Here is a 4,078-nt window from a genome sequence, read left to right as displayed (position 1 = left end):
GCAATCATTCTCTTGCACCACCTCAGTTCCTGGTCTGCTGCATCTCTCCTCTGTGTATCTTTTTGTTGCGTCATCTTGCTGCACCAGCTCTCCACATGGGCCACCACTCCTGCATGGGGCAGCACTCCATGCAGGCCAGCATTCCATGTGAGCCAGCTTGCCATACAGGCCTGGATATTGAACACTGGACCTTCTATGTGGTAGAAGGGAGCCCAATTGCTTGAGTCACATCCACTTCCTGGTAATATGCTCTAAATTCAGGGAGTGTGATTCCTCCAATTTCATTCTTTTTCAATAATATTTTTTTTGCTATTCGGAGCCTCTTACCTTTCAAAATAAATTTGATAATTGGCTTTTCATTTCTGAAAGTAGGCTGTTGGAATTTTGATAGGGATTGCATTGAATCTATAAATGATTTGGGGTAGAATTTATATCTTAATGACATTTAGTCCATGAACACAGAATGTCCTTCCATTTATTTAGGTCTTCTTTGATATATTTTATTTATTTATTTATTTGACTTGGAAATTCAACTTTATTTACAAATGTTCTCCTACAAACAAGATGTCATTTTGTTCCTTCAAAATGCTACAACTGATAACTTCCACAAAAAATATTACAGTTTTAAACTTTTCACACAAAACTCTATTATGGGATGAGCAAATAACCTCATAAGATGGTCTAAGACATAAAAACAAAACCAAACTAAACAATGTAGCATAAATGTTCTCTTGTCAGGAAGAATGAAGAACTAAACTCACACACCTTAATGTTTCCACCAAGAAAATGGAAATGTGTTAATTTTTTGGAGGTAAATTCTTCACAGTAAACATAGTCATTTTACGTAGTATAGGGATTGTTTAGAATTGTTCCTGTAGACTTACATTTATACTGATAAAAATAGTTATCATTGTAAAAAGGGCACAGACTTTTCTACACAGATTTTTCTACCAATTAAAATATGGTCTGCAGGGAAGTGGATGTGACTCAAGAGAATGGGCTCCTACCTACCACATGGGAGATCCCTGGTTTGATTCCTGGTGCCTCCTAAAGAAGACAGCAAGCTGGTACTATGGGCAGACATGGCAAGCTGATGCAGCAAGAGACATAAGAAGAAGAGAAAAATCATAATGACAGACACAACAAAGCAGGAAACAGAGGTGGTTCAAGAGATTAGATGCCTCCCTCCCATATTACAGGTCCCAGGTTCAGTTTCCGGTGCCTCCTAAAGAAACAAGACGAACAGACACAGCAAGTGCAAACAATGAGGGGGTGGGGAGAAATAAACAAATTAAATAAATCTTTTTAGAAAAATTGATTTGTCTCCTATTCAGAAGTTTAAAAAAATGGTCTGGCAAACCAATAAAATAAAAAATGCCTGAAAGAACTTAAAACAAAAACACAATCATCATGTGACTGACTTACAAAATTAGAATTCTCCCTGAAATTAGGGAGTATTGCTTCACAATAGTTACTCTAAATTTGACTTTTCCATAGCTGAGACAATATTTAGTCAAAATATTTAACTAAAAAGTTTAAAATTATCTATTTATCATTTTATATGCAATCATTAATTTTTAAAATCATTTAAATTTTATCTAGTGGGATAATTACTCTCACATTGTAGCTAAGTCATAAGAAACGTAAAAAATTGGGGGGGAAACAATAACGATAACAAACTTATTCTTGAGAAGTAAGAAAAAAAATTTCTATGAACTTAGATGTGACAGTCTTCTTCCTTTTTTACAATCGTTACCACAGCATACACTATTATTAACAGCCAGCAATCAAATGCATTTCACTTCTGAATAGGTACTGCCTCTATTATATTAATCTGATCTTTTAGTAATGACTCTATAAGTGCAACATTTTTGAAAAATCAGATAAGTAAGAGCTCTAATTTTATTGTCAGCTTTATATTTGCCAAGAGCAAGGTTGGCCGGCTGAAATAACTATATTCCACTAATGACTGAAGTAATAACTTCTGCTTGCATCTCTTCTTCCGAGTCTCCATTTCCCTCATGGATCTTCACCCACATAATAAAAGTAATACAATTGCAATTGAGTTTACTATTATCAATGGCACTCACATCACGATTCTTACAGATTGAATAAGGTTCATTAGCTGAGATTTAATTCCTGGCTCTGCTCCAAATCCGCCAATTCCCTGGTCTGTTTCCCAGCCAATGTTCTTGAGGAAGTGCTCCTTGTGCAGTAAGGCGGTGCTTTCAAGCAGACCAGGGCTGCCTGCAGCAGCAAGTACAGGGTAAAGGCTGTGGTTCCTGGAGCTGCGCTGGCCCTGGGTCCAACAGCTCACACACCCTGGACCTGACAACGAGCAGGTCCTTTAGCATTGTTCTGTAGATGTCTGTGTACAAGTCCTTTGCATCCTTCATTAAATTTATTCCCATGTATTTGATTCTTTTAGTTACTATTGTAAATGGATTTTTTCTTGATTTCCTACTCAGATTATTCATTACTAATATATAGAAACACTACTGACTTTTGCATATTGATCTTGTACCATGCTACTTTGCTGAATTCGATTATTAGCACTAGTTGCTTTGTGTAGATTTTTCAGGACTTCCTATTTAGAGGATCAGGTAATCTGCAAAGAGTCAGTTTTACTTCTTCCTTTCCCATTTGAGTGCCTTTTATTTCTTTATCTTGCCTAATTGTTCTGGCTAGAAATTGAGAGTGGGCATCCTTGTCTTGTTCCAGATCTTAGAGGGGAAGATTTTGGCCTCTCATAATTGAGTATGATGTTAGCTGTGGGTTTTTATATATGCCCTTTATCATGTTGAGGAAGTTTCCTTCTATTCCTGTTTTTCTAAGTGCTTTTATCAGGAAAGGATTCTGGATTTTGTCAAATGCCTTTTCTGCGTCAATTGAGATGATCATGTATTTCCCCCTTTATTTTATTGTTGTGGTGTATTACATTAATTGATTTTTTTATGATGAACCACCTTTGTATATCTGGGATAAAACCCATTTGGTAATTGTACATAATTCTTTTGATATGGTGTTGGATTCGATTTACAAGTATTTTGTTGAGAATTTTTGCATCTACTTCATAAGAAAAATTGATCTATAATTTTCTTTTCCTGCATATGAAGTGTATTTTTAAAACTGTCATTTTGTGCAATAGTTTCATCTCCAGGAGAAAGCTTCCTTTCCTCTGGTCTTTCTCTGAGAATCTTGATCTGTTCTCTTTGTTTTTGTGCAGAATTTCCTCCCCAGCTCCAATGATTTCTTTAAATTCTCTCCCTCACTCAGCGCCCCATTTTCCTTACACGTTTCAGTTCTAGGACCCATCCTATGCTAGAGCAGTTCAGTTTACACCTGCCCCCTGTTTTTCTGTAAGCTTTTTTGGCCTCTGTTTTCTTCTCTCTTAGGTTATCTCACCCCAGGGAGCCAGATGGGGTCAATCCAGAAAGGTGGGTCACTTCAGCGAAGTCCGTTTGCCTTTATGTGATCCAGCTAACAGAAACTTCGTGAGGGTGCAAAAGTTCTTGCCAGTTCTACTGTGGTCTTCTCCCACCACCACCCTGGGGGACCCTTTTGTATGCAGCACTCCTCAGCGGTTTGTGTTTCACCCTGGCTTTCTATGGACTTGGGTTCCTGTGCCTGGTTATGCATGGGAGTCTTACTCATTACTATGAGGAACTGTATAGTGCCTGTCTTCAGTGGGAGGGATCCCGGCCACTGTCTCTGGGCAACATCCTAGCTTCTCAGGACCGAGTGTGGTGTAGGAGAAGGGGCCGGTGGTCTGGGATGGAAATTTCCTACCTGGTATTTTTCTCTAAACGATTCAGCATTTCCAGTCTTTATCGTCCTCCAGAGTTCTAAACGAGTAGGATTTGTCCTATTTTTTTCACTAAATCTCTGGGAGGCTTTTTCAAGGGGATGTCTTACATTGCCATGTTGATGTCCTACAATTGTACCTTTTTTTTTTTTTTTTTTTTTTTTTTAGGCACCAGAACCAGAGATTGAACCAGGGATCTCTTTTGTGGGAGGCTGGCAATCACTGAGACACATCGACTTCCCTCATCTGCTCATTGTCTGCTCGTTGCTTTTG

Source organism: Dasypus novemcinctus, chromosome X (genome assembly GCF_030445035.2).
Source record: "Dasypus novemcinctus isolate mDasNov1 chromosome X, mDasNov1.1.hap2, whole genome shotgun sequence".
Taxonomy (NCBI): domain Eukaryota; kingdom Metazoa; phylum Chordata; class Mammalia; order Cingulata; family Dasypodidae; genus Dasypus; species Dasypus novemcinctus.
Note: the sequence above shows the minus strand (reverse complement) of the source record.